This window comes from Lissotriton helveticus, chromosome 2_2 (assembly GCF_964261635.1).
Source record: "Lissotriton helveticus chromosome 2_2, aLisHel1.1, whole genome shotgun sequence".
NCBI lineage: Eukaryota > Metazoa > Chordata > Amphibia > Caudata > Salamandridae > Lissotriton > Lissotriton helveticus.
Window position 1 is genome coordinate 26,728,253 of NC_136060.1, and position 25,777 is coordinate 26,754,029.

The 25,777-nt window shown below is 48.0% G+C and overlaps 1 protein-coding gene and 1 long non-coding RNA gene across 3 annotated transcripts in view; one reads left to right on the forward strand and one right to left on the reverse strand.

Moving 5' to 3' along the window:
• The window catches only part of STOX2 (storkhead box 2), a 599,364-nt gene that overhangs the window by 126,426 nt on the left and 447,161 nt on the right, over positions 1 to 25,777 (forward strand). The gene's annotated exons all lie outside the window — the stretch shown is intronic.
• The window catches only part of LOC144821718 (uncharacterized), a 74,243-nt gene continuing 49,499 nt past the window's right edge, over positions 1,034 to 25,777 (reverse strand). The window contains exon 3 of the long non-coding RNA XR_013608402.1: positions 1,034 to 2,374. This is a non-coding gene — a long non-coding RNA (uncharacterized LOC144821718). The remainder of the gene's footprint in view (positions 2,375 to 25,777) is intronic.

The following is a 25,777-nucleotide window of genomic DNA, read 5'->3' on the forward strand; positions in this document are numbered from 1 at the left end:
TGCTGGGTCTCTCGTCAGGAGGCAGCTTGTACCAGCTCATTTCTCCTGTTAGCGCAGCCTGAAACAGGACCAACTACTAACCATGAAAGTTGGGGGAGGATGTGGCCTATTGGCCAGAGCTACTGACTTTGGAGCTGGAAAACCAGGTGTGAGTCAGTGTCAGCTCAACATCCTGTGATTCTGGTCAAATCACTTAATCTGCCCGTAAATGAATGTGTCCTTAACTGGTGCTCATGAACTGTGCTGGTGTTGATGATTAAGTGTCGGTGCTGAGCACAGAAAACCACTGGCGCAAATTAAGCACTGCATCTGCCTTAATGTTAAGTAGCTGAATAGCGCTGTCCGAGCGGAATGAAATCTCTTGACTTTCACATCAGTAATACTAACCTAGTGAATCCATGTTTCTCCCACCCCTGTTTAAAGAGACCCTAAAGAGCCGCAAGGTGCAGTAGCACAAATGCAAACATGGAGACAAACCACACTTCTGGTTTCCCTTATTCACCATAATTCAAACATCACCACTTGAGTGTTTGGGTCTGAAGTGATCCTTTTTACGCGTGCCATTTGTGAGAATGGTAGGTTCCTTTTAAGGTTTATGTAAGGTGCTACACCAATGTTGACACCCCCCAGCATGTTATTTTTACCCCTTTCATACTTGTTGTCTACATGGTACACACATTAGGTTCCCTAACATTTTCGTTTATGCATATCTTTTTCCAGTGTCTGCTCCCTGACGAAGGGTATTCAATAATGCCCGAAATGCATTGGATTTGTTAATCAGTCACTGCCTGAGGTTAAACATATTGACAACATGTAATCAGCAATTTGTGAATACTATGAGAAATGAACATATGAACGAATAAAAGATACGAGAATGAATTAATTCGTAAAAACAGTGTGGAAGTCTTTTTCTAGCAAGGAGACAAGCATAGTGTGCCCAAAGGGATGAAACCAGTGATTCACTAGCATCACGTCCAATTATTGTATCTTTTTGACGTCGTGGGACTCTCGACGCCACCTTTGGAGCACCACTAAACCAAACTAATATCCTAACAACATCACGTGAAACACAGCAGTGCATTTGCCCTAAAAACAATTATCCGTATTAACCTCCGGATAGTGCCAGCCTTTGTCAGAGATTGAGTTAAGACCCTTCAACTCTCAGGAAGCAGTGCTCCTGGCATTTAATTCATGGTCTGTTACTGATGTGATCCCTGGGAAGATAGCCTCAGAACTTGCAATAACAGAATTATCTAGGTAGGGAAGTAAGAATCATTAAAGCATTGGCATGATGACAGCTCCATTCATGACAATGAAGTGGCTCTGGCTAATAAATGCTGATATTGACTTTCTTCTCCAACAATCTAATGTTTATTGTTCTGGTTCCCTCATTTAAATGTATAATCTTCTACCCTTGTGGGTGCCATGTTCTAATAGCATTATAGGCCTTCTGACTTGGGCTATTCTCAGTGTCTAACCTACCTTTTTTATTTATTTATTTAATGCGATTTGATATAGCGCGAACTTTAGCCGAAAGGGTCAGAGCGCTTTACATAAGAACCAGTTGCAAAACATAAGGACTAAGGATTACATGCATTACAAAAAGATACAAACAGAAAAAAATGCAAATGTACAAGATGTAGAGCCACACAAAGAAGAGACTAGTGATTAGAATTATCTCTAAATACATAGGGAAGGGATACGAATGGATATACTCTAAGAGTCGCATAGTTTTGCTACTCTAAGCGAGTCAAGTCTTGTAGACTAGTACTTGATTATTCAGTTTTGGGTCCAATAGTACTGTGGGCTCAAGACACCAATGGTGAACGAGTCTCGTTGTTGCAATTAGAACCCAGTGAGCCCTGATTACCCTGCTGCCCAAAAAAACAGATGTCACAACGTCTGTTGCTGCCAACTTGTCAATTTCACAAAATCATACCTTCTCCCTTAGATGAGCTCTAGGTTTTTTTTCTGTGATGCTTTTATTTGCAAGTATTACAACCCGTTGTGCTAATATGTTGGAGAACACTGATGTGGAGAATTGCAGCACATCTTCTGCTGTGATAGTCTGATCATGTTGTATCTTCGGCAGTGCATTTGATGTGTTTCTTAGTCCCATTGGTTTGTTTTTATTTTTCTTTATTAATCTGTTTCATTGGCTTGACTTCTGGGTTTCAGTTGCAATTTGGGGGAATCACTAGATGCTTCTTCCATGATAACTCTTTGTCACTGTTAGAATGGTACTGTTTTCTGCATTCTCTGCCTCACAGATATCCTGACACACTGGCACTGGGATGGCTTGACAGCAGATGTGACAGGTTGCCTGTGCCGAGGCTCTAGACAATTTGAAATCATATCATAATCTTTATTTCAGCTAAAAGACATAAAAGAACAAATAAACATACATTAATAATAAAAACACAACATTTAAATCGGGCAATTGGCTTCAAAGGGGTCAATTGCCAACAGTGAAAGTTGAGATGTAGTTCAATGCAAACAATACTGTCATGAAACAATTACCACCAATAAAAGTTTTGATAACAATCCGTTCAGCTAGTGCTTTCCTAAATCATATCATTGAGTATAAGCAGCTCCAGGTCTGTCCCTGTCCGGAATTACTACTGTCATATAGGATGCATATCTTTTCTTTCTCCGTTTGTGAGTATTGTTGGTATACGGTAGCCTGCTCCCCATTCTATATGTGATTGATGAACCAATGTTTCAGTTTCCACCAGCACCACTCGGTCTGCCCTTTTCTTGTGATGAAAATAGGCAGTCAGTGAGAAGAGGAGGTGTCATCAGCTGGAAGAGTTTTTTGTTTGTTGATTAAAGGGTGTTTGATTTCTGAGGGAAAGGTTTGCGGGCTTATGTGCCTTTATCATGTCTTTCAGTAGTTCTGTGAATATGGCTACATGTATTATGAGTAGGGCTCCCAGTTTTGTGGTATTTATTTTTTGACATTTCCGTCTGTATTTGTCCATATTTATTTTTTGTTAACTTTATCTGTATTTATCCATATTTATGATGGGTTTTGTGAAAAGAATAAAGCTGAAACTGGTATATTTCCACATTTATTTAACCAATAAATATGCGGTCATGCTTGAATGACTGCCAGGTTTCAGTGATATGAACACCTGCAGAAGATAAATCAATGCACTCATATGAAAATATGCAGATTTCAGCATCAGCCTTGTGCATATCTACTGCTGTTGAAGCCTCTTTACTAAAATGTCTTTCTTTTTTAACCCCCTCACCTATCAATCCACACAGCCATTGACTTGGCAGTCATGGCAGTGTATTTAGAATCTCTCAAAAAGTACCCAATTTCCGTTTTTATCCACATTTAAAAATAAATTTAGACGTGAAAATTAATGGTTTTCTCTCTGTTTGTAAAAATCAGTAAAAAACAGAAAACAGGGAGCCTTAATTATGAGTGACTTGCAGTGGTTGGCCATCCTTTAGGAAGCTTCTTACATTTGATGATTTCTGAGGTGGGTGGGCATTTTAGATACTCTACTGCCTTTGGCTCTATCTGCATTTCATTTCCATTAAATATGTAAATGAAAAATTCTAGGGCTATTTTTGTGCACTCGTGTTACTTCTTAGTCAAGATGAAGCCACTTTTATTGTGTTTACCGTGACAGGTGATAGGCACATTGTGTCTGACCAATGGGGCCTTGGATGTGGTTTGATCACTTGGTGCGGCAGAAGTATTTGAGATTGGTTGGTGATTGAGACAAAACCAGTTGAGCCCAATCCAGGTATCCGGAGCTTGACTGTATCCTGTTCCAGGACTTCTATTCAGAATTTGAACTTGCTGTCATCCATTCATTATTATAACTAAAAACCTGCTTGATGTGCAAGACAACATCTGTAGACATGGAACAGAAGGAGAAGATTGCTGCTGTTTGAGACTCCTATGTTAGTATGACACAGTTGTATTTGGGTAACTCATAAGGAGGAACAAATAGAAATATATATTGCTTATTGGCTTCTGACACTAGCCTATCCAAGATTCATTGGGTCCACAGTATCGATGTTCATAAGAGATTGATTGGGATTTTTACTGCCTTGCACCCCGCATGCTTAAATTTAGGACAATACCAGAATGTAGTAGCATCATAAAAAAGTGACAGTTAAAATAGCATCTTAAATTATGAATTGTGTGCAAAAAGCTGCATTTTATCTCCGAGAGAATGGTTTCAGGGGGGTTTTAACTTTAACGTCTTATTTCATCTTGATGTGAATGTAGAATATTTTGGAATATTCAGTGATGTAGCTTCCAGGCATAAACTTGTCATGCAGCTCCCATTTCTTTTGTATAGATCAGTTTACAGTAAATTGTGCCTTTACATTAATCAAAACGAAGTGTTTGTTGTCTGTAAAATTAGCAGCTGGAGAGCCTGTAACGCGAGATGCCTCACACCGCAGAGGTACATTCATGGCACTCAGTTAAAGGTGTGCAGTATTAGCTTTAAGCTAGAAGGAACTAAATCAAGGCATGCAAGAGAGCAATCTGAGGAATGCGGCCAGAGTTGGCTTCCCACTCTTTCTTTACCAAAGTCATGGTGGGTTCACTTCACTGGGAAGTAGATTTGAGATGGGGTAACTAAAACTAAGGAATTCCAGTTCTCTTGTCACCAGAGTCCCCACAAGCCTACTTCTTTGTTTTGCGTGCATGAATAACCTCTGAGGTTAGCTGGAAATGTAGGTCCTAGGCCGTTTAAGCTTACCATTTCCTCTATGTCTAGGTAAGTTCAAGGGTACGTCATTTGAAGAAGGAAAAGCATGTACTGCAACACAGGTTTATATCTAAGGATCTAACTCCCTCGCGCTTGGATTGCGGCAACTCGCTCTACCTGGGTGCCCCCAAGGCAGTCACTCGTAAACTACAAGTCTTGCAAAATTCTACTACATGGACGCTGTTAGGAATCCCTAGGTATATCCTTCAGCAATACAGGGCTTGAGAGAGCTCCATTGGCTTCCTGTTGCTCAAAGTATTGAATCTAAATCCCTGTGTACAGTGCATAGAGGCCTCTATGTACGTGGTCCCCTATCTCTCGCCAACTAGTTACCCTCTAATTCCTCAAGAGGCTTCTTAGATACACCAATTTACATCTGGCTCCATCTCCACTATTAAGAGGGCTAGAAGTGGAAGACGGTCTTTCTGTTTTAATGCGGCCAAGCTCTGAAAAGCCCTTCCCTTGGCCATTCGATCCACAAATAATGAGCTTTGTTTTTGAAAATCCATTAAGACCCTGCTTTTCAAGAATTGATTTTCTAGGTGACTCCTCTGTTCTCCATTGAGCAGTTCTCTTCTCTTGTTAGCGCTTGAATGCCTATGGGTCGCCATGCGCTCTATAAATCCCATACCATAGGATATTTATTGTTTGCATGTCTTGATTTGATTTGCATGAGCGCTATCACTCATTGCTTGCAAAGTACAACGAAGGCCAACATTCTTTATCCTTTGACCAGAGCTTGTGTAAACTACACGAAATGTTACTTGCAGATGTTTTAAGGGTTTATACTGCATGTGGACCACCACCACACGTTGCACACCAGGTGTTTGAAGCTGTACATTATAAATAGCTCCTTGTTTCCTTTTTGGTTGGTTATTTGATCAGAAATATTTCAGTGAAGAAATCCTGCAGGTGTGGTGTTTTATCTTCACTGTCCGGGGCCCACTGGGAACCGCATCTAATTGCTTCTTCTTCTGAAATAGAGCCAAATGTTGTCGGCCATTTCTTCAAGTTAGTGAAAGGAATACATTGGAATAAACAGTTTTTGTACTTTGATTGCTCTAATACCCTGTTTCAGAACGTCCAACGTAGGTTCAGTCACGCCAAATCTCTGCCAGATGTTTCTGATAGCCAAATAGGATAAATTTACAGGTACTAGTTCGAAATGAAAAACATTTACATAGCCAATGGTGATCCTAAACTTCTGGCAAGGATCAGAACCCCAGAACCTACACAAGACATCGTAGACTTGAGTGATTGGATTACCTTTGAGGTACAAATGCTACCTTTCTTATTTAGTTAGCCACCCTGCCATTTTTCCCAAATCTGACAAAGTGTCAGTCATTTTATAAACCTAGCACTCATTTGACAATATGTTGTTTTTCTAAATTCTAAGGAGTTTGGTGTTTATTGGTAAAAGGTATATAAACCTATACCTAAATTTGTCCCATGTCCTTTTCTAAAGCGGAACTGCTAAAGAATATTACAGTACTTCGTAGAGAAGTGTGGCTCACTGGTTAGAAGCGGCAGACCCTGAAGAAGAGGTCAGGCCCGGGACCAGGGATCCATTCCCGACACGGCAGGGTCTTGGGCTCAATGTCCGCGGACGCGATAATTCTCGCCTCGGTGCCTACTCTAATCATGGGTCCCACTCTGCAACTTTGGGCAATAGCTTGCTTAATCTCCACAACGGCCCTAACAGCGCTGGGATGCCTGGCTTAACCTTGGGGGTGCCCTGGAGGGGGCATCTCACAGGGAAAGCCAGGATGGGTTCCACAGCGATATACAGCACCAGGATGCCCCGAGATGGGGCAGCAGTGCGCTTTACAAGTATACACACATTTACATTTTACATTTACATTTACATTTACTTTGTGGATGCAATATCATCTATTACTTTTCAAGGGTGGCTTGGACGCCCTTGTGCTGCAGTCCCTCAGCTGTGCATACCTGTGAAAAGTTCCTTTCATATTCGGCAATCTTGTACGTTTTGTGAATTACAAGCCTGTCAAAGAATGTATTTCATATACAGTTACAATTGTACCTCGTTTTTAGCCACGTGATAAGAAAGTGATTTTCTTTTGCCATTATAATTTGTTGGTGTTCAGTGTGCCTCAACTGCACCACCAAGCTGATGCTTGATGTGCATGTCTTAGATATATTTGCAGTGGTGTACATCCATACGTTATGCAGGACACCATTTGAGTAATATTGTTAAAATAGCATAGTTTTCATAGCCCTGTGAGAAAACACCATTCGTTGGTAAGAATAAATCAGGCAGACCATGAGTGCGCCGCAGAAGTTGAATAAAAGTAGAACACTCTTGAGCATAAAGAAAAAATCAACAGCAACCAAAACACTTCCTGCATTTTTTTAAAATTACATTTGCGATCATCTCTGTTTCTTTATTGAATGAAGGGCTGTAAACACAGAGTTTTGCTTTTGCTGCTCCCAAACACAATCAATCAATCATCAATCATAACACTTGTATAGCGCGCTACTCACCCGGAAGGGTCTCAAGGCGCTTGGGGAAGGGGTCTGCTATTGCTCGAACAGCCAGGTCTTGAGTTGTCTCCTGAAGGTGAGATGGTCCTGGGTCAGTCGAAGATGGATGGGGAGGGAGTTCCATGTCTTGGCCGCCAGGTAGGAGAAGGATCTGCCACCAGCGGTGGCTCTTCGGATGCGTGGTATGGCGGCGAAGGCGAGGCTTGTCGAACGTAGCTGGCGGGTGGGCGTGTAGAAGGTCAGGCGGTCGTTGAGGTACTTGGGTCCCAGGTTGTGGAGGGATTTGTGTGCGTGGGTGAGGAGCCTGAACGTGATCCTCTTGCTGACGGGGAGCCAGTGCAGGTTCTTCAGGTGGCCGGAGATGTGGCTGCGTCGAGGGATGTTCAGGATGAGGCGGGCGGAGGCGTTCTGGATGCGTTGGAGTCTTTTCTGTATCTTGGCTGTGGTTCCGGCATAGAGGGCGTTTCCGTAGTCCAGTCGGCTGGTGACGAGTGCCTGGGTGACCGTCTTCCTGGTCTCGGTCGGGATCCATCGGAAGATCTTGCGGAGCATGCGTAGGGTGTTGAAGCACGATGAGGAGACGGCGTTGACTTGTCTGGTCATCGAGAGGGAGGAGTCCAGGATGAAGCCCAGGTTGCGTGCGTGGTCCGTTGGTTTGGGTGCGATGCCCAGGGCCGGGGACCACCAGGAGTCGTTCCAGGCAGAGGTGATGATCCAAGAATAAGGACTTCCGTCTTGTCTGAGTTCAGTTTCAGGCGGCTGTTCTTCATCCACTCGGCTACTTCTTTCATCCCTTCGTGTAGGTTGGTTCTGGCGGTGGCAGGGCCGTTGGTGAGGGAGAGGATCAGCTGGGTGTCGTCGGCATAGGAGATGATGTTGAGGTTGTGCTGGCGTGCGATGGCTGCGAGAGGTCTCATGTAGACGTTGAAGAGGGTGGGGCTGAGTGATGATCCTTGCGGTACGCCGCAGATGCCTTCGGTGGCCTCGGAACGGAGCGGGGGGAGGCGTACTCTCTGAGTTCTGCCGGTGAGGAATGAGATGATCCATTCCAGTGCCTTCTCTTGGATACCAATGTTGCTGAGGCGTTGAACTAGGGTGCGGTGGCAGACGGTGTCAAACGCTGCAGAGAGGTCCAGGAGGATGAGGGCCGCTGTTTCCCCGTTGTCCAGCAGGGTTCTGATGTCGTCGGTGGCTGCGATGAGGGCGGTCTCGGTGCTGTGGTTGGCTTGAAAGCCAGACTGCGAAGGGTCGAGGGATCCGTTTGTCTCGAGGAAGGCTGCAAGCTGTCTGTTGACGGTCTTCTCGATGACTTTGGCAGGGAAGGGGAGGAGCGAGATGGGGCGGAAGTTCTTGAGGTCGGTGGGGTCCGCTGTTGGTTTCTTCAGTAGGGCGCTGAGCTCGGCATGCTTCCAGCTCTTCGGGAAGGTGGCGGTGCTGAAGGAGGCGTTGATGATGTCACGCAGTTGGGGTGCAATGATGGAGTCGGCCTTGTTGAAGACGTGGTGGGGGCAGGGGTCGGTCGGAGATCCGGAGTGGATGGTGTTCATCGTGCGGGCTGTGTCTTCGGTGGTCACCGTGGTCCAGGTGCGGAGGGTGGTGGAGGGAGTAGGTTCGACGGTTGGGAGTGTTGATGGTGCGCCGAAGCTGTTGTGGATGTCGGCGATCTTGCGGTGGAAGAACGAGGCGAGAGAGTCGCAGAGGTCTTGTGAAGGAGTGATGTCGTTGTTGCTGGTGCTGGGGTTGGAGAACTCCTTGACGATGTTGAAGAGTTCCTTGCTGTCGTGGGTGTTGTTGTCCAGTCGTTCCTTCAGTGATTTCTTCTTGGTGGTGCGGATAAGCTGGTGGTGCTTGCGGGTGGCGTGTTTGAGGGCGGTCATGTTGTCTGTGGTCTGGTCTAGGAGCCAGGCTTTCTCGAGGGTGCGGCAGTTCTTCTTGGAGTCTTTGAGTTTGTCGGTGAACCAGGAGGCTTTCTTGCTTCTGGGTCTGCTGGTAGGGTTCTTAAATGACGCGAGGTCGTCAGCACAGTCGGACAGCCACTTCGTGAGGTTGCGTGCTGCTTCGGTGGGGTCCGTTGTGCTGGTGGGTGGGTTCTGACTGAGGGAGGTGGTGAGCTGTTCGGTGGTGATCTTGCTCCAGTTCCTGTGGGGAATCTGTTGCGGGTGGTGGTGGGTCGTGGGTCTTCTGAAGCTGAAGTGGACGCAGCTGTGGTCGGTCCAGTGAAGTCCTGTGGAGTGGCTGAAGGTGATGTGCTTGCTGGATGAGAAGACTGGATCAAGCGTGTGGCCGGCGTAGTGGGTGGGGGTGTTGACCAGTTGCTTGAGTCCGAGGTTGGCGAGGTTGTCCAGCAGGGTGGTGGTGTTGCGGTCGTTGTTGTTCTCCAGGTGGAAGTTGAGGTCCCCGAGGAGGATGTAGTCGGCGGAGGGCAGGGCGTGCGGGCTGATGAAGTCGGCGATGTCTTCGCTGAATTGTGTGCGGGGTCCTGGGGGTCTGTAGATGAGGGTGCCTCTGAGGGTGGTTTTGGGGTCGGTGTGGATCTGGAAGTGAAGGTGTTCGGCCGGCGAGAGGGTGTCGTCGGAGTTGGTCGTGATGCGGATGGTGTTCTTGTGGACGATGGCGATGCCTCCTCCAGTCTGGTTGACGCGGTCCTTCCGGGTGATCTTGTATCCGTCCGGAATGGCGATGGCGATGTCGGGCGCTGAGGAGGCGTGCATCCAGGTTTCTGTCAGGAAGGCGACGTCTGGAGAGGTGGTGTCGAGGAGGTTCCAGAGTTCCACGGCGTGTCTGTGTACGGAGCGGGTGTTGAGCAGGATGCAGTTGAGGTGATTGTTGCTGGTGCTCGGCTTGGCGGGTGCGGTGCAGGTCCGGAGGCAGGTGAACTTGCAGGCTTGGCAGGTGAAGGGTCCGTGGGTGCGTCTCGGGGTGGCTCGGTAGCAGGCTCGGTTTCGGTCGGGTTTGAGTGCGATGAGGGTGGCGGCGTCGTAGGTCCGTCGTGTGGGCTGGCAACGTCGGGGGCCAGGGGTCCTGGCACTGGGCACGGTCCAGGCGCGGACGGGCGCAGACGGGCTTGCCTTTGGCGCGCCTTCGGCGCACAATCGGCGCGCCCGCTGCGCGTGAACGCTGCGCGTACGCGTGGGCATCATAAGAGAGGAGCCGGGAGGGAGGAGCAGCTGGGTGGTGGGAGCGGGGCGGCGAATGGGCAGGAGGGGGGCGGGGCCGCAGGGAGTCAGCGGCGGGAAAAGGAGGACAGAGGGCGGCTCAGCGGCGGCTGGGTCGTCCGGGGGCTACAAAAAAAACGGAGGAAAAAGGAATAAACAACTGAGGGCAAGGCACAATGCAGGCAAGAAAAAACGGCAGAACAGAGGCAAAGAGAAAATAAACAAGAGGGCAACACAGAATGCAGGCAGGCAAAAACGGGAAATACGGGGGCAAAAGCAAAAATTCACGAAGGTCAGAGCACAATGCAGGCAGCAGAACGAGTCAAAGCAGTGGTGAGGGGGGGCGACCTCGCCTGGTTACAGGCTCGGCGGTCGCTCCCTTCACCTCAGGTCCACTTTAGAAGAAAGACTTAAAATGGAGCAGTGTGTTCCGACATTTTACGATTTTGTTACCTTTTTTGATGTTGCTCCTAGGGAACACATTGTTTCAAGTATACCATTAGCAACAGATGTTATAAAGTTAGGAAACTTCTGCAGCTGCTTGGTTAGACGCTTCAAACATCTTTTTCGTGCCACTAGAAAGTTTGCTGCATCAATTAAAAGAACTCTTGTTCAGGGTATTTTTGAGTGAGGCTAAGAACGCAAATTGGTTGCGAAACAGAACAGAGAGCAGAGTCCAGGTAAAAGCAGGGAACCAGCAACAGTCGATTTGAGCCAACAGTTCTTTGAAAAGACTTCATCCAAATTCCCCAAACTCTGATAGAATTCAGAGTTTGGATGTCTCAAGCTATGGGAGCCATGGGCACCTGTGTACAAGCACCAAGAGGTGAAAAGTGTGTCGTTTTGTTTTCCTTTATCCTCCTCTCTATTGTGGCCAGCTGGGGATTCTTTTGAGAGTGTAGGTCGATATCATGGGCAAAAAGAAATAAAGTGATTTAGTCCATAATGGTATGTAATCCTCTGCATGAGCTGAACTTGAACATGAACAATTCACTGGCTCCTGGACTTATGGGTATCCTCATGACTTATGTGTATCCTCATGGGTAAAGGACCTGAAAATGAGGTGAGGGTCCCTCATGCACGTAATGTGGAAGGGGGAGCAAGATGCACGTGGAAAGGGTGGGCCAAGACCTTCACCTAAGAATGTAAATGTGCAATGACTCGAAGTGTGGGCCTTTGCAAGGAGATGGTGGGCGAAAACCTACACCTGAAGATCTAAGTATGGAATGACTCTTTAAGTGGGGGCTTCGCAAGGAGAGAGTGGGTGAAGACCTTCACCCGAGGATCTAAATGTGCAACGACTCAAAGTATGGGCCTTTGCACAGAGATGGTGGGCAAAGACCTACACCTGAGGATCTAAGTATGCAATGAATCAAAGGATGGGCATATGTAAGGAGAGAGTGGGGAAAGACCTACACCAGAGGAGCTGAATGTTTGACGACTCTTGAAGTGTGAGCCTTTTTGTTCCAGTTCTCTGAAACCCATATTTCTTTTGAAGTTCTTATCGCCAGTGTTGCAGCAGTGGAAAGCACTTACGTCCTGGAACCCGTAAAATGTACCCAAGTATGGAATATGTGGGTAACCCTTCTCTTCTTTCTTTTTTAGGTCTCGCCTAGGCAGCGCATATGCGCTGTCTCTCCGAGACATCAAGTAATCTGTATGTTGGGTGAAACTCCATCCATTGCAGGGAAAATTGTCTTGCCGTTTGCCATTAGTTTCACTGTGGCATTGCTCTTCTTAGCTGCCTTTTCATTGGCTGTTGATCCGATGCTAACTTCCGTTTATTCCGGAAGCAGCACCACCTAACTACAGTCTTGTTACGCTTAAAGCATGGTAATTGTTCTTTGGAGAACTCTTTGTTAATTATTACTTGTGGCAATGTAATCGCGGCACACCGGTGTGCGGGCAGCAGATGTTTTTTACTGCTCCTGCTGCTGTGTATGGGGGCAAAACTGCCTGTGAGAGGGGCCCCGGAGATACAGGATCAAAGCGGGTAGAGACGCACTGTACATTAAATGTGTACGGGCCAAAGCCGCTCCTGACCCTCCTTCCTGTCTCCGAAGTTATTTCAGCCGGCGGACCTGTTGCCCTTGCACGCTTGCTGTTCAATTTATGATTTATGCCCAGTAAACCTGCTTACCCCCCCACCCCCACATACACTAGGAAATGGTATAATTCATAGTTACACAGTTGGCATGGAGGTCCCCTTTCATCTAGTTTGCAGCATCAGTGGCATTTTCTAATGCTATCATAACACCAAACAAAGCTTGCAGGTTCCTGAACCAATCGCATTCCAAAGGATGAGAGTGGAAATCAGACTCCTCCCCCCCCCCCCTTCCCCACATATTATAATTTACCAATCACCATGAGAACTAAAACTCTGTCCCCGTCAGTGTGGGCTTCATATGAGCCGTAGCTAAACATATTGACAGGGCCGGTATTAGTAACCATATTCGGGACTCTATTCATCGGTTAACAGTTTGGAGGCTAAAAAAAACGTTGATGTTCGTTAACAGTTTGGAGGCTATAAAAAACGTTGATGTTCGTTGATGTAATCGAGACACCTTGGTTCTGCTACAAACATGGCCCTTTGTGACTCCTGATCTCTCCATTCATATCGCAATAAGAAATGATTAGATTTTCTTTCTGTCGTCCATCGCTGAGACATCCCGCACACCCGATTAACCCCTCTGCCAGCCCCAGCAATCAGTCTCTTCTGTAATCTGAAGTCTCCTGCTGAGCTGCTCTGCCACCTCCCAGCATTCACCGGGTCTTCTCTTCCTGTATATTGTCCACACTCGCACTTGTGGCCTCCCCGCTGACTTGAAGCCTCCCTCAGACGTGGGGGTTGAGCCCCCTGGGTTTGACGCGGAGTCCTGCTGTATGTGTTAGTAATCAGACGCCAGTTTCCCAGAGGGGCAGGCACTCCACCTCCTCTGCTGAGGCCACTCTCAGCGCAAAACATTTCTTGGAAGGACACCTTTGTTCCACTTCTGGATTTAGAGAGATTTTTTTCCAGACGTGCTTATCCAAGAGGTGCACTTAGAATGAACCAGAGTGTTGTGGAAGCCCGGTATAGCGAGCGTGTAACCAGACAATCTTTCCTCCTATACAGGAAGGGAACATCCCAATCTGATGCTAGTTTTCGAGTGGGCAATGTTCTCTCTGATCTTGGGTTCTTTGACTTGCAACAAATGCAGGGTCTGAATGAAAAAGTCCCGATGATATGCAGATATCTTAATCTAGTAGGAATGCCCTCATTTGGTGGGAATGCCTTGATCTGGGCATCCTCGAATTAAAAGAAAGCTGACGCTGTGCTAGAATGCCCCTCAGACTGTCAGGGGTACGCCCTTCTCTTCCAAACTGCCCCAATATGTCCTTCACTGCCCACATATATTTCAAATATGAACAGGATAATGATCTCAGTGGCAAAGGGAAGGACTTAGTCTAACACAGAGATGTCATGGTCACGTGGTTTGACTCACATTAAGCCACGTGGTGTTAAACGAGGTACCTCGAGGAAATCGCACTCCTTCCCAAAACAACAGCAAGCACCACATATGGAAGGACAGACTCTACTTTGGGGGCAGGCACTCGGTCCCCTAAATTCTAACGAGTCACTCAAGTGGGTAGGGCGCATGGAGTTGGTTCTCTTTCACATATTGATGGCCCTGGCAATTCCGAGGCCCTGATTCTGAGGTTTGTGGGGGGCTCCCATAGTTCTGGCGACCATTGTGTCAGTTAGGGTGACCAACTGGTTAAAGAAAGCTTGCCCAGTCTTAGCCGTAGTATGAATTAGGGGGAGGGGGCATGAGGGGCAGGAGGGTATAGGGTACAGGCAGATGTACATCTCACTTGTGCACCATGTATGTGGTATATACCAGCTGCCAGAACTGCACCCATTGCAGTGCCGATTGCAGGTAGTAATTGCTGTTCAATGGAGATTCCCGGCTAGTGGATGGGACTGGCCCCCTGTTTGTGCCCACAATAACGTGTTCTAGTCTATTGGGGTGCTGTGGTTTAGGGAGGGGCGGCAATCACGTGGTGAGCATTACAGCCTCTTGGTAATTGTACTGCCCCTCGCTGCCAGCAGTCTGGGTGGTTAATTACAGGAAACGCATCTGCAGATCAGCATAGTTTACATCCAGTCCAGGAAGCTTTCCTAGCACTGAATCAAGAAAGGTGCGCACTGTGTGCCCTGGGGTATCCTGAGTATGGGATGGCAGGCGGGGCCACAACGAACACATCAGCAACTACACAGCTGTCTGTAGTGTGTCGCAGGTTTGGGGTACCCTCTTCACTGGAAGAGGGAGCTTCACTGTGCTGCTGTGTCCCATATGTAATTGGGAGAATCTAGGTAGTGCCCACCACTCTTCGTTGGTGGGGGTGGGACTGCACAAAGCCTCATCTGTTTGAAGGGTGCTCCAGGTGTTTTGTAGCCTCTAAGTTTGGCCTGGTGGGACCAGCCGCCAGTCCTGTGGTACCCTAGGTTGAAAAGATTGCCCTCAAGCTTGCAGCCACCGTATGCTCACGGGTCAGTGTTATTCTAGCTGGGCTATCAGAAGCAGGTCAATCAATCAATCAATCACAGCATTTATAAAGTGCACTACTCACCCGGTGGGTCTCAAGGCGCTGGGGGAGGGGAGGTCCGCTACTGTTCGAACAGCCAGGTCTTGAGCTGTTTCCTGAAGGCGAGGTGGTCCTGGGTCAGTCGGAGGTGGTTCGGGAGGGAGTTCCAGGTCTTGGCGGCCAGGTAGGAGAAGGACCTTCCTCCTGTGGTGGCTCTTCGGATGCGGGGGACGGCGGCGAGGGCGTGGCCGGTCGAGCGAAGTTGGCGTGTGGGAGCGTAGAAGTTGAGGCGGCTGTTGAGGTATCCTGGGCCTTGGTTGTATAGGGCCTTGTGTGCGTGGGTGAGGAGACGGAAGGTGATTCTCTTGTTGATCGGTAGCCAGTGCAGATCTTTCAGGTGTCCGGAGATGTGACTGCGACGGGGGATGTCCAGGATGAGTCGTGCTGAGGCTTTCTGGATCCGCTGGAGTCTCTTCTGGAGTTTGGCGGTGGTTCCGGCGTAGAGGGAGTTGCCGTAGTACAGGCGGCTGGTGACGTGGGCCTGGGTGACCGTCTTCCTGGTCTCGGTGGGGATCTATCGGAAGATCTTACGTAGCATGCGCAGGATGTTGAAGCATGACGAGGAGACGGCGTTGACTTGTCTGGTCATGGAGAGGGAGGAGTCCAGGATGAAGCCCAGGTTGCATGCGTGGTCTGTTGGTTTGGGTGCGCTGCCTAGGGCGGGGGGCCACCAGGAGTCGTCCCAGGCGGAGGGTGAGGATCCCAGGATGAGAACTTCCGTCTTGTCTGAGTTCAGTTTCAGGCGGCTGGTCATCATCTACTCGGCTACGTCTTTCATCCCTTCGTGTAGGTTGGCTCTGGCGGTGGCGGGGTCGTTGGTGAGGGAGAGGATCAGCTGGGTGTCGTCGGCGTAGGAGATGATGTTGAGGTTGTGTTGGCGTGCGATGGCTGCGAGGGGGCTCATGTAGACGTTGAAGAGGGTTGGGCTGAGCGAGGAGCCTTGAGGAACTCTGCAGATGACTTCGGTGGCTTCTGATGTGAACGGGGGGAGGCGGACTCTCTGTGTCCTTCCGGCGAGGAACGAGATGATCCATTCCAGTGCCTTCTCCTGGATTCCGACGTTGCTGAGGCGCTGCGCTAGGGTACGGTGGCAGACAGTGTCTAAGGCCGCGGAGAGGTCTAGGAGGATGAGGGCCGCTGTTTCTCCGTTGTCGAGCAGGGCTCGGATGTCATCGGTAGCTGCGATCAGGGCGGTCTCGGTCCTGTGGTTGGCCCGGAAGCCAGACTGCGAGATGTCGAGGGATCCGTTCGTCTCGAGGAAGGCGGCCAGCTGCTTGTTGACGGTCTTCTCGATGACTTTTGCAGGAAACGGGAGCAGCGAAATGGGGCGGTAGTTCTTGAGGTCGGAGGGGTCGGCTGATGGCTTCTTGAGTAGAGCGCTGAGTTCGGTATGCTTCCAGCTCTCCGGGAAGGTAGCGGTGTCGAAGGAGGTGTTGATGATGTCCCGCAGGTGGGGTGCGATGACGGCGTCGGCCTTGTTGAAGACGTGGTGAGGGCAGGGGTCGGTCGGAGATCCGGAGTGGATGGAGTTCATCGTGCGGATGGTGTCTTCGGTGCTGATCGGGGTCCGGGGGCGGACTGTGGTGGTGGGTGGCGGTGGTTCGGTCGTGGCGTGCGTCGGTTGGGAGCTGAAGCTGTTGTGTATGTCCGTGATCTTGTTGTGGAAGTAGGAGGCGAGGGAGTTGCAGAGGTCTTGCGAAGGGGTGATGTCGTTGTTTCCGGCGTTGGGGTTGGAGAGCTCTTTGACGATGTTGAAGAGTTCCTTGCTGTTGTGGGCGTTGTTGTCCAGTCGTTCCTTGAATGCAGTTTTCTTGGTGGCGTGGATCAGTTGGTGGTGTTTTCGGGTAGCGAGCTTGAGGGCAGTCATGTTGTCCGGCGTTGGGTCTCTGCGCCAGGCTTTCTCGAAGGCTCGGCAGTTCTTCTTGGAGCTCTTGAGTTCGTCGGTGAACCAAGGGCTTTCTTGCTACCAGGTCTGCTAGGCGGGGTCTTCAGAGGGGCGAGGTCGTCTGCGCAGTTGCTGATCCACTTCGCGAGGTTGGTGGCCGCCTGGCTTGGGTTCATTGCGCTGGTGGGCGGGTGCATGCTCAGGGAAGTCGCGAGCTGGTCGGCTGTGATCTTGTTCCAGCTTCTGCGTGCAACCTGTAGCTGGTGGTGGTGGATCATGGTCCTTCTGAAGCTGAAGTAGACGCAGCTGTGGTCCGTATAGTGGTGTGCGGTGGCGTGGCTGAAGGCGATATCCTTGCTGGATGAGAAGACGGGGTCGAGTGTGTGTCCGGCGTAGTGGGTGGGAGTGGTCACCAGCTGCTTGAGACCGAGGTTGGCGAAGTTGTAACATGTTGAAACATGTATATTTGAATGTTTACACTGTGGGGTGTACTGTTTGAAACTATTTATTGAGATCGCAAGCCACCCTCTGGCTCTATAAATTTGTCTCTTGCCTGAAAAAACTTCTTTCCTTTTCCTATCTCTCTTGGTTCTATTGGCCTTTCAACTTCTCTGGGATAGGTACAGGACTGTACCCTATTCTGTTGCTCATTTTTGTCTTCCTTAGACAATTGTTATTATATATTATTCCTTAATAAATTCACGCCCGGCTGGGCGTTGAGAAAAAATATAGTACTGATCGTGGTCTATATTATAATTCTTTTGTCATATTGAAAATCCTTAGGACCCCTGTTGTCTATAATAAGGAAACTAACCCATGGTCCGAAGGCCCCTGTTGGGTTCCCTTGTGTTTCAAAACGAATGCCTACCACTACCAGCACAGCTAGAGACAGGTGGCTCTATTTTCAAAGCCAAACACCGGGACCGGGCCCAGACATAGAAGTAGGACTAGAAGCGGATACTCGTGGACACAGAGGGACTTTAATGACATCTTCCACTCGCACAGGACTGCACGGGCCATGAGGAGGAGGACAATCGTCCGAGGCTGTGGGCTTTCTTCGAAATCACAAAGTTTTCTCCAGCTCTTGGAAGGAATAAAGGATATTTCAAGTTGTTCTAGCCACAGGAGATAGAGCATTGTCTGGTTTGTGTTGAATCGTGGAACTTGCAGTCTTTCCTTTTTATTTATTAAAAACAAAGCTACAGATGCTACAAAGAAAATTACAAAAGCCAGGCTGGATAATCCAACATATGAGTTGCTGTGGGGCGTCAGCGGGGTTGTGATTCACATAAATCTGAAATGGGAATTATTTTCATTTCCTAGGTATATAACAAAACCAAAGACCTTCAGAACCCTTTTCAGTATCGGTATAGGTATTCGGATTGCGCAAAGCACGTGTAAGACTATTAAGCTAAACACCTTTCCCCAGGGCACAAGTCCTAAAAAAAAGAAGTGGCTCATGCTGCCTCTCAGCCCCAGGGTCACAGGGTCAGATTCCACTGCCTGTTCTCTGTTGCATTAGCTTACTCTGAAATCACTTTTAAAGCGCTTGGCCTGTCTGGGACGAGATCCGATTTCGTCCCAGAGAGGCCAAAGAGTGAAGTCCAGCTGTTTGGCAGGGGGGACGGCGTCCACCCGGTAAAATAAGTGGGGGGACGCCGTCCACCCGCGTGGTGCCCCGACTCGAGCCCTGCCTTTCCCCCTCGCTTCCCTCTCGCCCATGCTGTGATGAAGCACAGAGAAAGGCCCCTGAGCCTTTGTTTTGACCCAGAGTCCAGCTACATACACTCTTTCACTCCTCCTAAATACTGTTTTGTTGCATCCGTCGAGTTAACTTATGTCTCCGGTGTGATTGTGCAAGATGGGGTCACGCGAGCATGCGCATAAGTTAAAATATGATGCACTCTCACATTTTCACCGACCAGGCCATCTCTTGCTGCATCACAGCAGTCCGCGGTTAAACCCTTCCGATGCACGGAGTTGCCTCAGATGCAGACAGCGGTATTTAAGAGGATTAAAGCACCCCGCTCTCTGTTAAAACCAGGACATGTTTCAAATGTATTGAAATGTGTCAGGATGTCTGACCAGTCCTCGGGGGGTGGGGGCGGGACTGTCCCGGTAAATCCGAGACCCCTGGTCACCCTAGCTAGAGGGGTATGCTGCATGAGAAATGTTTACTGCAGGCCATTCTACAACATATTGAGTGCAATGCTTTCGGCATCACAGAAAGGCCCCAGCAGCACGAGGCTACGGAATGCTTGCAGCCCTACCTGGAATAATAAAAAAAATGCTGCTCTCGATTATGCGTTTTCTTTCTCTCCTAGCCTTTTCCTTTCCTTTCCCTCCCTTTCAAACTCCCTTCTCTTCCTTTCCTGCCATCTGCCCCTCCCTCAATGATCTTACCCTCCAAGACCCACCCACTACTCCTCACCTGTAGGGATGTGTGTCATTTACATAATATCCTTTTGCACATTAATGCACATTTTTCACAAAGTTACCCAAAATGGAAATCTGGCATATTATATTTTAGTGCTCAATGCGTCCTTGCATCCATTTCGGATATGAAGACACATTTTGGGATAAACAAAATGCAAAAAACACAACTGCCCTGAACAGCAGCTGCTCACACTCTGGCCCTCTGCATTATTCCCATGCTCCGGGATAGGATGTGTACCTGAATATTCTTTAATTACTTAACTTTGACTAATGATGTCATTTCGGGAATTTTGGAGGTGTGACACGAAATCTCAGAAATGTTATGAAGTTTCGTCAACATTTCAAAAATATCTCCCAGTCTTACTAACCAGCCCAGCCTTATTTCTCCTCTGGCCCTCGGTGTTCCAGTTTCTCAATCTCCCTTGCTGCTAGCGCTGCCTTACCCCTCTGACCAGCGGCCGGGCTTGGCTCCGCCATACCTCTTTGCCTGCATCGACCGGCCGGGCTTGGCTCCGCCGGTCCAACTACATTCCCCAGGATCCCACGGGGGGAAGTGACGACGCCGCCAACCAGCGCGCCAGGAGGCGCATAAAGCAACGCCAGGGGCCGTGTTCCCCGTGTTCCAGTTTCTCAATCTCCCTTGCTGCTAGCGCTGCCTTACCCCTCTGACCAGCGGCCGGGCTTGGCTCCGCCATACCTCTTTGCCTGCATCGACCAGCCGGGCTTGGCTCCGCCGGTCCAACTACATTCCCCAGGATCCCACGGGGGGAAGTGACGACGCCGCCATCCAGCGCGCCAGGAGGTGCATAAAGCAACGCCAGGGGCCGAGTTCCCCGTGTTCCAGTTTCTCAATCTCCCTTGCTGCTAGCGCTGCCTTACCCCTCTGACCAGCGGCCGGGCTTGGCTCCGCCATACCTCTTTGCCTGCATCGACCGGCCGGGCTTGGCTCCGCCGGTCCAACTACATTCCCCAGGATCCCACGGGGGGAAGTGACGACGCCGCCAACCAGCGCGCCAGGAGGCGCATAAAGAAACGCCAGGGGCCGAGTTCCCCGTGTTCCAGTTTTTCAATCTCCCTTGCTGCTAGCGCTGCCTTACCCCTCTGACCAGCGGCCGGGCTTGGCTCCGCCATACCTCTTTGCCTGCATCGACCGGCCGGGCTTGGCTCCGCCGGTCCAACTACATTCCCCAGGATCCCACGGAGGGAAGTGACGACGCCGCCAACCAGCGCGCCAGGAGGCGCATAAAGCAACGCCAGGTCCCTCGTCCCGCGAGGACGCACGTGGGACGCGCCGGACAAAGCCCGGACTAAGGGTGGACAGTCTTAGACAGTCCGAGACAGGCAGAGACTGGGCTGGGCACGCCATACCGCCCGTACTGGCAATAAGACATCTGACTAAAGTAAGATTACCTGCACCCAGTTATAATTACATTGTATTCTACTATTGTTCCCATCCTCTCCCAGTGCTCAACCCACTTGTAACTGTACGACTCAAAAACCTGTGTTTCAAACATTTCTATCTAGGATGCCCAAAAAGATTACTGCTGTCGTGGCTAACACTATGGACAATTACATGGTACATGTAGTATCTAAGATCAATAGTGAAAGAAGACAGTCGTTGGGATTAAGTCAATCTCCCATTCTTCATCCTATGAGCCCACCACCAAATTCCCCGTGGGTAGATATTTCATCCCAGGATGTAGGAAACAAAATCCCAGACACTGAGATACCTGATAGCGAGACCTATAATCATAGTGTACTCCTAGAGCTTGATCAAGATCCTGATCATGTTACTGATATTGAGTCCCAGCCTGATGACACCGTACAGGATTCTTCCATACACGTGGACACACAGGCGGATAATGTAGTCGAAGATCCTCCAGTTCTTGTGCCCGCTACACGGGCGATTAGAAATTGTAGGAAGGCACAGACAAATCGTGGAGGGAGAAAAAGGGTTGCAACACCACCAAAAACTAGGGACAAGAGTAAGGGGAAAAGGGCCGATAGCGATAAACAAATTGTGGATGATGAATTACTAAGCAGGATAGCGGATATGTTTGATAGTAAGCTAAAGGCTTTTATCAAATCGGTGGTGGCTAAACTTGATAAGCTTTATGCTGAAGTGAAGAAACTAGGTACGGCACTGAAAATGATAATGGACGAGATGACAAACTTATCAACTATAGTCACCAACTTAGCTAATACAACCAAAGAGTCTAACACGAACGGGATAGAGGGAGGTGTAAATGTAGTACAGCCTAATTCACCTGGACATACATCAGTAACACATAATAATCTCTTACTGTCAAGAGAAGACCCACCTCCAAAACCATCTGATTTGATCCCAACAAACTCAGAAAACGATCCATTAAATTTCATAGAAGATGCCTCACCCCTAGTCTTGGTACTTGCAAATGTTCCACCTTTGGTTACTGGCCAAACAGAATCTCCTACATCATTGACAAGTAAGGCCCTTCATTGGCTGTCTGGCAATATGCAGATGGCCCCTCAAGGGAAACACCAGCTGGCAGGAGAAGTTAGGTCAGTCAGAAGGGTACATTGGATAGGACAAAATCCAAAAAAGTTTACTGGCGACTGCGTAGTCCTAAACTTTACGAACTCAGCAACATTACCTAACATTCTATTAAACATACTTCCCCCTCAACGTAGGAGAGGCACTATCGTCCCACTCACTTTAGAATTTTTTGGCAAAAAACAACGCAGCATGACTTACCCTAAGATGAACCATACCTTTTCAAGGTTAGCCTGGAATGGTACATCAAATGGATGGGGCATAGGTGCTCTTGATAATAACTGGGGGCGCAGTTTAGATAGGTGGGAAGGGCCTCAACAGATATACCAACACGAACATCAATACCCTACCTACTTTAACAATTAGTATAACATTCCTATTTCCAACAGGTTCAAGCCCTTTATGGACAGGGTGGAATGGAAGGGGTTGAATGACTAACTGACACACTCCTTTCCCCCGTTCATAGTAACTGCAGACAACAAGGTGTAGAATTAGAGTACGAGGATTATCTAATTGTGACGCCTGGACCTACTCCCGAGATGACTGCTTTCCCAGTACAGATAAGTCATTCTACCAATCCATCAGATATGCATAATATCATATATGTAGACACAATATATAACCCTATGGCAGAACAGGCAGACAGACAAATAAGCCAAACGCATGTTATTTTAGCTGAAAAGGCCGACTCAGACACAGACACCAAAATCTTGTGCTTACCACTACCCTGCAATGCAAGTCTGATATCATGGAATATAGCAGGGCTCTGTGATAAATCTAATGACAGTGGTTGGCTGTCTCTAGTTAAACAACATGCGGTAATATGTCTACAGGAAACATGGCTGGTGGGGAAAAATGTACATATTGAGGGTTACCGGAGTTTTTTCATCCCAGCAGAACCCTCACCTAGTGGTAGAGCAAAGGGGGGCCTAGCAATCTATGTTAACCTGGCTCTTACATGCTCTAAAGCCGAGTACCATTCCGGTAATCGAAACATTCAGGTTTTGGAGCTAAAGAGGGGCACAACTATCTATACCCTCATTAACTTTTACAATGCAATTAAGCAGACAGGTGACTGTAATATACAGCCTTTATGTGACTTTTTGAGAGAAAATGATGAGAGAATATCTCGTCAATTGCTGCTCGTTGGTGATTTTAATACACACCCATGTGGAAACCCCGGAGTGACCGCCATTAACCAACTAGGATGTAACAGCCTGGAAGGTTTCCATTTTGATCACTCTCGGCGTGGAACAGATTTAAATTCATTAATGAATGAAAACAACTTAATTGCAGCAATGTCTACAGTGGCGGACCAAACTCTTTTTTCCATCCCCACGTTCAAAGGCCACATTACTGGATCATACATAGACCATATTTTATTGTCTGCCGACCTTGCCAATACTGTTCTGGACTTCCACATCCTAATGAGTATCTATAGCGATCATAATCCTATATGTATCAAAATGGGTGGGGGAATTTTTGAACAGCGAAAGCCACGAGTGGATCGTGGGTCCACAAAATGTATAAATGGGAAGCGTCGCTTAAAATGGTCATTGGTGAACCATGAAAATTTGTATAACTCCTTTAATAATCTTTGTAGTGCTGAACTCTTGCTATGTACATCTCCCGAATCAACATCGCAACAAATCTTGGCATCCTTTGAGGGTGTCGCCCAAATAGTAGGATCGATGTTAACGGTGAAAACCATAGGGAACGTAAGCAGTAACCCAAAATGGTTTGATAATGCCTGCTCTAAGGCCAGTCGTGAGCTTAAGTTGGCATTGAAAACCAAACCTAGAGATCCGGTGCATATTAAAGCTACGCGTGCCAGGTATAAAATGTCTCTTACCAATCGCAAAAAAGAAGTAAAGAAAAATGTATGGGAGTCTCTTTTAGATCCTGAAATACTGAGAAACAGTGCCAAGTTCTGGGACATTATAAACAAACCCCTATTTGATCACTCAAATAATTCCACTATGGGCACAAATATCCCAGAGGAAGAGTGGGTTAACCATTTTAGCTCTATTTTTAAAAGTAATGAGTTACAGGCAGAATGTATCCAGGTTGTACCCAAGGAGAAATCATTGCTTTTCACAATGAATGAGGTCGAAAGGGGAATTGAAGGGCTTACTAGTAATAAGGCCCCAGGACCGGACAATCTTCCACCGGACCTCTTTAAATCCTGCAGGTCGCTATGGGCACCAGTCCTCACCGCAGTACTTAATGCGGCTGTGGTCTCTGGTTGCCCAAAGTCTTGGGGGATATCCACCATCGTACCCGTGTTCAAGAAAGGAGACCGTAATAGCCCCCTATCTTTAATCAACTCCATTGTCAAAGTAGTGGGGTGTGTAATTTTAAATAGACTGGTCGCATGGGCAGATGAAAATAAAATAATATCCCCAATCCAATATGGATTCAGGCCCGGTCACTCTACAATTACCCAGTGTTTGAACCTGTACCTAATTATAGGGAAGTACACCAAGGCCCGACAAGGTACAATTCACATGGCGTTCATGGATCTATCGTCGGCTTTCGACTGTGTGAGCCGCAGAGAGCTCTGGACCGCCATGATGAAAATGGGTGTAGAGCAGAATTTTATTAATTTTCTAGTAGATATGCACTCTGACACAAGGGCAAACGTCCGGTACACACAGGATCTAAATGTGACAAAAGATTTCGGTGTGCGCCGGGGCGTTCGACAAGGGTGCATTTTAGCCCCGTTCCTTTTTAACTTATACATAAACGATCTGGAAGAGCATCTTTTAAGCACAGGAGCTGATTACCCTTACATTGGACGTAAAGGACTGCCAGTTCTGCTTTATGCGGACGATGCAGTCCTTTTGTCCAGAACTGCTAATGGCCTTCAAACATTATTAAACTCATTTTTTACTTTCATGAAATCTCGAGACTTGAGTATAAACAACTCTAAATCCTTCGTAATGAAGGTCGGCCAAGGTAACATAAAATTAATTCGCTTAAATGTCAATGGGGTTATAATCCCTACAACAAAAACATTTTCCTATCTAGGAGTCCTGTTCGACCACCAACTGAACTGGGGACACGTAGTCCAGAAAAAAAAGGGAGAGGTAATTAGGGCAAATGCTGCAATACTTAACTTTGCAAGAAAAATGGGCAATAGGCCAGTGGCAGCATTACTCCATCTTTACCAGGCCAAGAGTGTTGCTATAGCAAGCTATGGCAGCGAGATATGGGGATATGTTCCACTAGGAGCCCTGGAGATAGCAGAAAATAACTTTCTCAAAAAGATACTAAGGGTCCCTGGCGGAACAGCAAACTTCTCCGTACATGAAGAGTTAGGTGTCCCATTCCTATGTGATAAAATAGCAGTAAAACCCTTAGTATGCTGGCTAAACTGTTGGTTAAATAACGATATCCCTCTTACTCAGCTAATATTGAGGGAAGCACTAACATGGGAAAACAGGCTCAAGGTTCCTTGGATAAGATACCTAAGTAACTGCTTTAGGGAAATTGGGCGCCCCGATCTCTTCTTAAACCCGAACTCCATTACGAAACTGGATGTTATTTTTGTGAAGAAAGCCTTTATTTCCTGCAGGTACTTAGACAGGGAGGCCGGCGAAATAATGAAAGGGAGCGTACGTAAACATGTGCTATTAAGAACAACCTTGCTCATGGAACCGTACTTGTCATGGCCAATGACAAGTTACGACCGCTTCCTGTTGACAGGATTTAGGTTGGACTTATTTCATTTATTGCTGGCCGTGCCAAAGGGAGCCTACCGTGGACAAGTGTTGCCGGCTTGCGGCTGCGACGATAAATCTCCGCAAGACCTGGCACACTTTTTATTCTTTTGTCCATTTTATACTACACCACGGAGGCTATATCTAAAACCCTGTCTTAAAAAACTGAA